This window comes from Nerophis ophidion, linkage group LG14 (genome assembly GCF_033978795.1).
Source record: "Nerophis ophidion isolate RoL-2023_Sa linkage group LG14, RoL_Noph_v1.0, whole genome shotgun sequence".
Taxonomy (NCBI): Eukaryota; Metazoa; Chordata; class Actinopteri; order Syngnathiformes; family Syngnathidae; genus Nerophis; species Nerophis ophidion.
Genome location: NC_084624.1, coordinates 30,339,804 through 30,351,672, shown reverse-complemented (window position 1 = coordinate 30,351,672; position 11,869 = coordinate 30,339,804). Strand labels below are relative to the sequence as shown.

The 11,869-nt window shown below is 37.0% G+C and overlaps 1 long non-coding RNA gene across 1 annotated transcript in view; it reads right to left on the bottom strand.

Moving 5' to 3' along the window:
• Nucleotides 1-1,078: 1,078 nt before the first annotated feature.
• Nucleotides 1,079-11,869, bottom strand: part of LOC133568945 (uncharacterized) — a 37,368-nt gene continuing 26,577 nt past the window's right edge. The window contains exon 3 of the long non-coding RNA XR_009809706.1: nt 1,079-2,191. This is a non-coding gene — a long non-coding RNA (uncharacterized LOC133568945). The remainder of the gene's footprint in view (nt 2,192-11,869) is intronic.

The window sequence follows — 11,869 nt, the reverse complement described above, 5'->3', positions numbered from 1 at the left end:
GCTACCACATACAGCTACACTGACATCGACAAGTAGAAATGACAATACTCCAGCACGAACCGGATGGGAAGGCAGATTCAAATAACAATCTGGCTGATTGAAACCAGGTGTGGCCAGGTGACAATCAGCCACAGCTTAGGGGACGCAGCACTCAGGAAGAAAAACAGGAAATACTACACACAGAGGAAAAACTGAAAAACAACCAAACTGTCAGGGGCAAGCCTGACAATGTTTTTCCTATTAGTTTCAAAATCTGAACCAAGTAGACCTCAGTCAGCATCCCGGTACTTATTGTGTGTTCTTTCTATAAAGCAGGATTTAAACACGTAATGTTGTGGTTTTTCTGCCTGGACCTGCGTGCTCTACCTGGTTCGGCATAGTGAGAACGGGTAAAAGAGGCTTAAAGAGATCCGCTCCTAATGAGGCTTTGCACACTCAGGCGGCCTGTCAAGAACAATAAGAGAGCTCTGTGCTCCAAATGCTAACACTGGACTCAATTTGGTTGCTGTGGAACCCACCGCAAGCGCTTTGAACGGCTCAGCCTGAATGAAGTGAAGTTGCCGTCCTTTCAAACGGAGATGAAACATGTGGTTATAGAAGGCACGCTGACTGGTGTTACATAACACTCTGGGTTAGAGGGACCGAATCAGAACCTCATGCTCTCGTATGTGCTGTGATTCCATGCCACAGTGATTTTTTTGTAGCTCACAAAAAGGTTGGTTGAGGCCGAGTGGGAGGCGTCTTATGTTTGAAGTTTGAAAGAGTCTTTTGTAAGAGCCACTGAGATCCAAACGGAGTTTGCGTACAAACCGAGCTCACCATGAATAAACAAACCCCTCTTACATAAACAGCCCGCAAACTCGCCCCTAATTATCTTACAGCCTTGGACAATGGGCTTCCAACTCGAGTATCGTGGTGTCAAGATTGGTTTGGACATCGGCCTATGATAGTCCCTAACGTTACTTTGCCTTTCACTGTACTCCTTTACTATACACTTGACAGGCTTCAACCTCTCCTTTGCACAGTAGCTAATACACTCGGTGGGTACAGTAGATCTGCAAAATCAGAACAGGTTACACAATACTTAGCGTGGGTTTAATGTCATGGATATGTAACACATTTACATTTGCACACACGGATCACAGTCATGGTCATTGGCAGTTTTACAGTGTATGCTTCGGACATTACACGATCACATTAACATATCCGAAAAAGGAGCAGGAAGAAACAGAGATTATTTCAACCCAACTACTTTTGCCGCATTTTACCAATTACTGATGCAATAGTAGCTCAACTTACATGCTTTATTGGTTCTGCAACAGAGCTCTTTACATAATACACTTGTATTTCAAATCAACGTCGCCTATTGAAATCACAATTACAAATACTTCTAGATGACAAATACTATATGAAAAATAATACAATACAACTAAGAAATACAGTAGTTCTATGAAGTAATCTTATAACAATGTACTGTATTTTTCTTGGAGAGTGGACTCCCTCTTTTGAGCTGCTTCTCTGTCAAACCATCAGCTGCTTCTTTATATTTTCATGGATACATGTCAGCTTCTACATATTTTCATGGATGAACATCTGCCATTTAGATATTATTTCGACATTCTTGGTCAATAAATATCATCAGTAGTGTCTTTCACACCATTTTCTTCATTCCCATAGTTGGAAAAGAAAAGTTATGTCCATCTTCTGTGGACGGGACTCTCGCTGCTGTGTTGGATCCGCTTTGGACTGGACTCTCGCGGCTGTGTTGGATCCAGTATGGATTGAACTTTCACAGTATCATGTTGGACCCGCTCGACATCCATTGCTTTTGGTCCCCTAGTGTGTGTGTGTGTGTGTGTGGGCGGGGGGTTGCCCACATATGTGGGGGGGGGGGGGGGTTGCCCATGTGGTCCTCTCCATGGTTCTCATAGTCATCATTGTCACCGACGTCCCACTGGGTGTGAGTTTTCCTTGCCTTTATGTGGGCCTACCGAGGATGTCATAGTGGTTTGTGTTGTGGTTTGTGCAGCCCTTTGAGACACTAGTGATTTAGGGAGATATACGTAAACATTGATTGATTGATTGATCGTTGACTATAATACAATGCTAGCAAGCAAGTGTAACTGTCCAGGGTCGGCACAGTGATGAGACTTCTTCCACTGTTCTCAGCATTATTTGTTTTCCTTCCAACCTGCGGGCAACAAACGGACAATGTCAGTATCCCATCTTTCTTTGGCTTACGCCCTCAGCCATGTAAAACTTTTCTGTCTACATATACATCTTTAACAATTTACAATGAAAAAGAAAGATACAAACAGTCTGTAAAACATTGAAATGTACATTCTAAGAGCCATTCCCTGGCAGAACAAAACATGCAGTATTTGCTATACTTAACACCTTAGAAAATAAAATAAAACCACAAACCTGCGGGCGACAATCAGACAACTTTACGCCTAAACACACAGAATAACACTCGTTACCTACGCACGTAAGCACACACGCACGTAAGCACGCACGCATGCACGCACAAACACACTGAACAAGTCCGGTTGGCGCCAATGTTAGCAATGTTGAATGTTACCTGGAATCTGAACATATAACTAGAGGACAACACAGGTATACATATTCACATTCTTGGTACAGACATTCATTAATTAAAGACCTCATTTCTACCGAAAAACAAATAAAATGTCGGTGTGATCGTCCGACCGAGACTCACCCTCAGCCATGTAAAAGTTTTCTGTGAGGGGAAGAAGGGAGGGGCTACATAACCTTGGAGGACTACAGGAGCTCAGGAGGGACAAAAAGATATCAAACGGCCCTCTCACAGGCTAGCAAAAAAGGGAACTATTTGACGATAAAATTCACAAACAAAATGTGATAAATTACAAAGGTGTATTTTACCATGAATTGATTAACGTGGACCCCGACTTAAACAAGTTGAAAAACTTATTCGGGTGTTACCATTTAGTGGTCAATTGTACGGAATATGTACTGTACTGTGCAATCTACTAATAAAAGTATCAATCAATCAATCAATCAATCAATCAAACTCCGTTACACAAGATCAGATGTTTTGTGAGGATCTTACGGGGTTCACTATGACATTTGCTGCGCCGACTAATGGCGGGGATGCTTGTACCTCTCATTTCGCTTACAACTTATAGCATTACAATTAGCCAGCTTTTATCTCAAAGCACTCTTATGAGGTACCACCTGGGCCGTCAAAGTGAAAGGGAAAGTGGTGACGTAGTAACGGGGCCCCAAATATAGGTAATGTTTGAATATTTGTTTTCTGTCATTTATTATGTAAGTTATAAAAACAACACCATAAATGTTCAAATAAAAATAAATATAGTCATGAAAGTTCACTGATAGGGTTGCTTTAATGAAATTAACAATGTCTACACACATTGCTCCGGCATTTTGGTGTAAAAGGATGAAGTGATAGACGACAGGTAAAAATATAACAAATTTACCTGTGGCAGCATAAGAGGAAGTTATGTACATTTGCATCTCATTGCCCGTAACTGTGGTGCGTTCAAGGACCCTTGAAATGAGAAAGTGTTTTTAAAAGCAGGGAGACTTAACCCCCGGGTGCTGCACTAATAATATTATAAGCATAAGAATAAGCATGTGTTATGATTTATTATAATACCCACTGAATCAACTATGTGAATCAACTAATCTGTATTTTACACTATGACAGAAAAGAACATCTGAAATATTAAAAATCATATTTAGGTGAACAAGGACAGGTTGTATAATTATTTAAATTCATATTCTGGCTACTTTTTTATTGAGTACAAAAAATATATATATATATTGACAAAAAAATCAAAACTAAATAATTTTGGGGGGTTATCTTGATCTTTATTTTAATCTTCTAGATAAATTAATCCCATATTTTAAAGTAAAAAACCTAATTAAGGTTTTGACAAAGCTGGTTTCCACCAAAACTATGCAATAGTTGTTTTAAGTGTATGTAAATACACCAAGTGTTTGTGTATGAGACAGTAACGTTGGGTTTACTTTAGAGGGTGAAATGGGGGGCTCATCCAGTAGTCTTGAATATAAAGGCTCAAAATGTGGTGTTATGTCTCTGGGTACCAACGCAATTAGTTTTAAATGTCACCGTTTACTTAATAGGCAGGGAAAATATTGGACTGTGTAGCAATAGACAGTGTATGCAGTGATGAGAAGAAAAAAGTGTTAAAGAATGTGTACATAAATAAATAGAAAAAAATACAATCAAGTAAATGAACAAATAAGAAAATACAGGAGTATTTTTTGTTATATATTTTTTTATAATGTTAATTTAACATAATATAATTGTTTGATAATTTAGTTTTGCATGTCTCATGACACATTATCTGTATGTAGTATTGGCTATATTTTAAATAGTTGTTTGTGTGCCATGTTGTTCCAGACCACAGCAAACGTTACATAGCTTGCCAAAGATTGTAATAAATCTATTAAAAGAAGACAGCCTGCCATTTCCTTTAACTTGGACGCACACATCTATACTTTTTGGCCATTGAAAGCCAGTAATTTCCTGGAGTTATCTCACCAAAGCTGCCACAAATGATTGGAGGATGCAGGAAGAACTGTGGACACTCTTGTGATTTGTATAACATCGGACCGTCTGCTCCACAGGATGAATTTTAAGGATCAGCCATAGACATTTTAGAGTGAAAAGCAAATTTTATTTTCGCTTGCATACAAAACATTCTAACTTGAATTGTTTCCCTGCCTTCGAGACTCTCCCAAAGGACAGTGTGATGAAGACACAACAAACTCCCTTCTTTCTTGTCTCTCATGGACACACACCTGTTGTTGATGAGTTTGGACTGACTAGCGGCAGCACGACACCAAGACTACGGAACAGAGACAGGCGGCAGGCTTACAAACGCACATGCATCCACAAAAAATATACCCCACACACATACCCTATTTGCTATGGAGTCTTTTTCCTACTCCAGACTGGGCCCTCTTTGGAGCCTAGTCTAGATTGTATTTTTTACTCATCCTTCCCCAGCGTTTACCTTTTTTCCCATCTTTTATGGGGCGCCTTATGGCGACCCATCATCTTTCCTGTTCTCTAACCCTGTACACTGTTTGTATAATCTTGAATGGGTTTGAGCTGAAAACAAACAAAGTTTTGTTTAACTTGTGCAATGACAATAAAGACCTACCTACCTACCCACCTTTTGAGTAGACTCTGATTTATAATGTTGTAAAAATGTGTAGAATAAATATTAAATTTCAACATTTCTGTCAACAAAGATTTGCTTCAGACTACGACACAGTCATTTTAGTAGAAGGCTATTCTAGTTAATATAGACACTTACGTCATGTGTTGCCTTTATTTTAAGACTTACTGTTTATACCGCTTTTCATTTTTTGCGGTTCCAGACAGATTTGTTTTTTGTATGGGGAGGCACATGGCTTATGATGTACGTAGTGATGAATGGTTGTTTAGTCCATAAAAAATGGCAGAATTAGAGAATAAGCTGAAAAAGTAATTATTTGTTGCATTGTGTGCAATGTTACACAGCATTAAATATAATTGACTGCATTAAATTTGAAGTTTGCAGTGGTTCACAACTATAAGATGCTAGTTGGTTAGTGTCAGTTTATTTCGAACTAGCAAACAATTAGAGGCAATGCATCACATATTTCCGGTTGTTTCATTACAACACGTACACAATGGAATAGGAAGCAGTGGAGCTTATTCGATCCTAACCCCTTTTCGTATCATAGCAGTTTTTAACCCGTTTGTTTGTTTTCTATTAGTTACACAACAGTAAATAAATGAATAGATTAGTAATTAGATAAATGAATATACAATGAATAAGTAAATTATGAAATACATAAATAAATAATAATTAAATGTCCCATAAATAAATATAAAAATAATGTATTGTTGACCTATGAAATAAATACAAACATTTGTACAATTATCTAATATATTTTAAATAAGGTTCAAGAAGTTTATCAAGATTCTTCTTCTTTGTATTTTGTGACCACTTTGTCTTTGAACAATTTCTTAAATTAGATTATATTAGAACATTACTTGATTTCCTTGCTTAATGCATTCCATAATTTAATTCCACATACAGATATGCTAAAGGTCTTAAATGTTGTACATGCATACAACACTTGTCTAAGGTTATATTTCTCCTCTATTGTTGCGAAGAATGTTTGTACATTCTTGGGTATCAGTTTATCCTTTGCTTTGTACATCAAATGCACCAAGTCCTTAAATTTCAAGATGTTTGATTCTATAACTAAAGGGTTTAAGTGTTCTCTATATCCAACATTATGTATTATCCTGACTGACTTTTTTTGTAACACTGTTAGTGAATGAAGTCAATTTTTGTGAATTTTTCCCTATATTCCTGCACAATAACTCCAGATATGGTAACACTAGTGAATATGAAGTGATGTTTGGTCAACAACATATTTTTCTTTATTCAATATTGACGTGTTTCTTGCAACTTTATGTTCTATATATTTTATATGAGATTTCCAGGTAATTTTTTCATCTATTATTACACCTCACAATGTAATTGATTTTACCGTTTCAATATCTACTCCGTCTATTTGTATTTTAGTTTGACTTTGCCTTCTACTGTTCCCAAATAGCTTTATTTAGTTTTACTGAGATTCAATGGTAGTCTGGTTTTGTCAAACCATCTTTTTAATTTGTTATTATTTATATAAGTTACTGTGTGTTCTCTCCTGAACTTTAGGTTTGTTAACTTAACAAATGTTGTTCATATAGAAATTAAACAATTTTGGTCCCAGTATTGATCCCTGAGGTACGCCACATGATATATTTAGTGCTTTCGACATTTGTTCTCCTATCTTCACGTAACGCTTCCTCCTGGTTAAGTAGCTTCATACCCAATTCAAGACCTCTGATACCATACAGTTCTAATTTGTTTACTAAGATATGATTAACCCAAATGCTTTCACTGGATCCATAAACACTGCAGCCGCACTCTTTTTACCATCAGTTGCGTTGGTAATCTTTTCCGTTATATCAAATAATGTCATTGACGTTGAAATGTTGACTCTGTATTGGTTGTCTGTGAGTGTTTCACTTTTATTCACAAATTTGTCAAGTCCGTTGTCAAACATTTTTCAATAATTTCAGAAAATTGTGGAAAAAGAGAAACAGAACTGCAGTTTGTAAACCGGTGTTTGTCTCCAGTCTTATAAATCAATACAACGTTTGTTATTTTCATTTTGTTTAGGAATTTACCTGTTTGAAATGATAGGTTACTGATATATAGAAACTATATATCAGCAACCTAGTATTTCAAACAGGCTTGTCAAAGTATAAGTCTAAGTCTATATTATAGTAGACTTAGACAAAATGTTTTGATCCATAAGGGAAATTGTTCCACACAGTATCTCAATTACAAAGGATGGAAAGGATAATGTAGGTATTAAGTAGACAAAAATGTACCATAGTAGCAATATAAAATATAACATATATGTAATATTAACATATTATATATACAGTATATAGTATACTGATATATTATTATATTATATGTTATATAATATATACAGGCCCCGTTGACATTTGAGTTGGGAAAATGTTAGATGTAAATATAAACGGAATACAATGATTTGCAAATCCTTTTCAACCCATATTCAGTTGAATGCACTACAAAGACAAGATATTTGATGTTCAAACTCATAAACTTTATTTATTTTTTTGCAAATAATAATTAACTTAGAATTTCATGGCTGCAACACGTGCCAAAGTAGTTGGGAAAGGGCATGTTCACCACTGTGTTACATCACCTTTTCGTTTAACAACACTAAATAAACGTTTGGGAACTGAGGAAACTAATTGTTGAAGCTTTGAAAGGGGAATTCTTTCCCATTCTTGTTTTATGTAGAGCTTCAGTCGTATTTTACCCTTCATAATGCGCCACACATTTTCGATGGGAGACAGGTCTGGACTGTAGGCGGACAAGGAAAGTACCTGCACTCTTTTTTTATGAAGCCACGTTGTTGTAACACGTGCTGAATGTGGCTTGGCATTGTCTTGCTGAAATAAGCAGGGGTGTCCATGAAAAAGACGGCGCTTAGATGGCAGCATATGTTGTTCCAAAACCTGTATGTACCTTTCAGCATTAATGGTGCCTTCACAGATGTGTAAGTTACCCATGCCTTGGGCACTAATGCACCCCCATACCAACACAGATGTTGGCTTTTGAACTTTGTGTCGATAACAGTCTGGATGGTTCGCTTCCCCTTTGGTCCGGATGACACAATGTCGAGTATATCCAAAAACAATTTGAAATGTGGACTCGTCAGACCACAGAACACTTATCCATTATGCATCAGTCCATCTTAGATGATCTCGGGCCCAGAGAAGCCGGCGGCGTTTCTGGATGTTGTTGATAAATGGCTTTCGCTTTGCAGAGTAGAGCTTTAACTTGCACTTACAGTTGTAGCAATGAACTGTATTTAGTAACAGTGGTTTTCTGAAGTGTTCCTGAGCCCATGTGGTGATATCCTTCAGCGATTGATGTCTGTTTTTGATACAGAGCCGCCTGAGGGATCGAAGGTCACGACCATTCAATGTTGGTTTCCGGCCATGCCGCTTACGTGGAGTGATTTCTCCAGATTCACTGAACCTTTTGATGATATTATGGACCGTAGAGGTTGAAATCCCTAAATTTCGTGCAATTGCACTTTGAGAAACGTTGTGCTTAAACTATTTACTCATGAAGCCGCCCCCATCCTTTATTGTGAAAGACTGAGCATTTTTTGGGAAGCTGTTTTTATGCCTAATCATGGCACCCACCTGTTCCCAATTAGCCTGCACACCTCTGGGATGTTCCAAATAAGTGTTTGATGAGCATTCCTCAACTTTATCAGTATTTATTGCCACGTTTCCCAACTTCTTTGTCACGTGTTGCTGGCATCAAATTCTAAAGTTAAAGATTATTTGCAAAAAAAACCCATGTTTATCAGGTTGAACATCAATATCTTGTCTTTGTAGTGCATTCAATTGAATATGGGTTGAAAATGATTTGCAAATCATTGTATTCCGTTTATATTTATATCTAACACAATTTCCCAACTCATATGGAAACGGGGTTTGTACAATATATAACAAATTATACAATATATAACTAATTAAAAAATAAATAATGACCTGCAACCCCATAAGGGAAAAGCAATAGAAAATGGATGGATGGATGTTAAAGGTTCTGAAATCTCTTCAACAACCTTTTTAATCGTTTCCATATCAATGTTGTTACAGTCAGTAGCCATCATAACAGTGCAAAATACAACCACAATAATCAAAGTATTGTTGGATCAATAACCAAAATTGAGGTTAATTATCGCTATGAAATATATAATTTTGGATACTTGAATCTATGAATATTATTCAAATGTACCAAATGAAACATCTAGTGTGTTGCATCATATTTTCTTGTTAAAAATACTGGTACCAAGAAAGACAAAAAAAAAAAGACAGCTTTTTCAAGAAACCTTCCTGAGGGCTGGATTTTACAAGAATGTCTTTTATAAGATTGAAACTGTGCCAGTTCAAGGATTATTTTCCATAATTTTATGTATTTACTAGCTGTGAGACATCATCTTGCCAAAATGTTCCACAGCAGATATTTATTCCAGTTTTAATGAAGAGTTTCTAGACAAATGGAATAATATTTTGTAGCCTGAGAGAAACAATCAGATGACCTGACTTGGGTTGAGGTGATGTTACACAAACATGCCCGCTGTACCCGTGCCAGCTAACAGAATTGGTTTCGTGCCGAAAAAGGATTCTTGTTTTATTCCCTCCTGCACCACAATGCTGTGGAAACAGTTCCCACGGTGTTGCCACGCCACCTGGGACACCCTTGTGTGACAGGAGCACTGTGTTTACCTGCACACGGTGTTCTCAAGGACAAGCTGCAGAAAAAAAGCCTGTTTGTCTTCGTCATGAACTCTTAATATGCTATTATTCCCACTCAATTTAGGCCTTGTTTGTCATTGCTTTTACACCTTCCAGGATTCATATGACATTATGTAAATATAAATAATCTGTTACAGGGTCAAGCTGTCAACAATACAAAACCATATTTAACTGTACAGATATTTTTTGGGGAACATTTTTGCCATAAAAGTAATGAATGGGTAAAAAGAAGTTACCTTAAATAGAGTAATTGCTCTTATCTTTGTTGATGTAAGTGTAATAAGTTCATTGTCGTCAGGGATGGGCAACTTCCATATTTAAACCAATAAGGCACCAATTCCAGGTTCTTGGGAATGGATGCTAAGACACGTGGGTACCAATTTTCTGTACTTTTGTGTTTGTTAATGTGTTAAAAAATATTAATTGTTTAAAAATAACATCTTTTTTAAAAAAAGTAACATTTAACAGTGAGGTTATGATGACAACTGTGCTGTCCAATGTTGCCTTAGCCAGGAAGTAATCTTTGCCATTAGGTTGAAGGTGGTGTCAGTCTTGTCTGTAGTTGAGCCCTACAAAGCAGTGTTAATTTTGACAGAAAAATTAGATTTAGTTTTAGTCATAGTCTTTTGATTAAAATGTAATTTAGTTTTAGTCATAATTTAGTTATTTAAATTGTTTTAGTTTTAGTCTAGTTTTAGTTGACGAAATATCATAAGATTATAGTCGACGAAAACTACAGTAGATTTAGTCGACTAAAGGGTAATATGTAAACTTTCCCTTCAATTTCTGAAAGTCAAAGCAAAATAGCGGAAAAATCACCAATACAAGTTATATTTTGATGAAAATCATGTCTCAAATTCAGTATTTCACGAGTAAGCCGTGTAATAAACGGGATAACGTCGAGTGAGTCTGGCAGACATTTTCGTCTCGTTTTTATTCGTTGACGAATATGTCAACACACCTCGTCATCGTCTTAGTCCACGTAAATTATTTTTTATTTAGTTATTGTCTCGTTTTAGTCAGAAAAAAAGGTCGTTGACGATAACTATGACGAAAATTTTTCGTCAACAAAATTAACACTGCTACAAAGTGCTTATATTGTAAATATATGAGCTAAAATGTTCATTATGTCCTCTCATTCATATACTTCTCAAATGTTGTTTTTGTCAGACAACATTTTCGTTATAAGGGATGGAATTTTTACCTGACATGTTTCTATTGTCATCTGCAGTCTTCTTCAAAAATTCCAGGTCTGCCTGGTTGGACACGCCGAAAAGAACAGCTGGTAGGCAACACATCACAGTGGTCAGTTGACCCTTTGGAAGAAGACGGGGCATGACAGTCGAAAAATGTCAGGTAAATAATCCATCTGGTTTACCGCAAATATTGTCTGACTAAAAGAAAATGTGAAAAGTGAAATGTAAGTACTGTACTTATTACACACCAGATGTGTACTAGACCTGTGCCTCAGAACTTATTGTTCTCCTTGATTTTGTGTTTAGTTCTGTTCCTAGCGCTCCTTGCTTCTCTTTGTTGTCATTTCTTGTTTATTGCTTAGTGTCCCCACCTGCTGCCGCCTTTATATACCCGTCCTACCCTACCAGCCTTTGCAGGATTCTTGTTCGCCTATGCGATTGTTTGCGACTGGTTTTGTTCGACTACCTAAGTTGTTCATGGTATGCTAAGGGATTTATTTTTGCTACACTTTACATGTGCTTCTCTACAGCACAACTCCATCTATTTTTGCCAAGAAGGATTAAATCTGCATCTTACCCGCACGCTGCTTACAGCTTTCCCTTTCGCATCTTAGGAACACGAATTTCGCTCCAATGTGACCCGAGCGTGACAAGTTCCATTCATCCATCCATTTTCTACCGCTTATTCCCTTTTGTGGTCGCGGGGGGGTGGGGGGGG